The following is a 357-nucleotide window of genomic DNA, read 5'->3' as shown; positions in this document are numbered from 1 at the left end:
AGAGCTTCCAAGATCTTATTTGAACCCCGAGCTTCAACCGCTTTGGGATGTCATGCTCACGCTTAAGAAGACCTTCGGAGGTGCGCCTGATGATGACTATTGGCTTGCATGGCTGAGAGGTGCTCAGAAACTACAACAGATAGAAAGGCTTGAGCAGTTATCCACACCGGTAGACTGGGAAGGTTTGGATGAGTGGATTGAGAATGCGGACAAAGCCTATCGAGTTCTGAAGACCCAATGCTTGGACTGTCTGGATGTATTAGGAGCTGACACCAGCACTTTGGGTACCAGTGTGCTCGATCCTCATGCGATGGTTGAAAGAATACAAGCCAGCCCGGCGGCACAAGAACTTCGACG

Source organism: Metarhizium robertsii, assembly GCF_000187425.2.
Source record: "Metarhizium robertsii ARSEF 23 chromosome Unknown MAA_Scf_8, whole genome shotgun sequence".
Taxonomy (NCBI): domain Eukaryota; kingdom Fungi; phylum Ascomycota; class Sordariomycetes; order Hypocreales; family Clavicipitaceae; genus Metarhizium; species Metarhizium robertsii.
Note: the sequence above shows the minus strand (reverse complement) of the source record.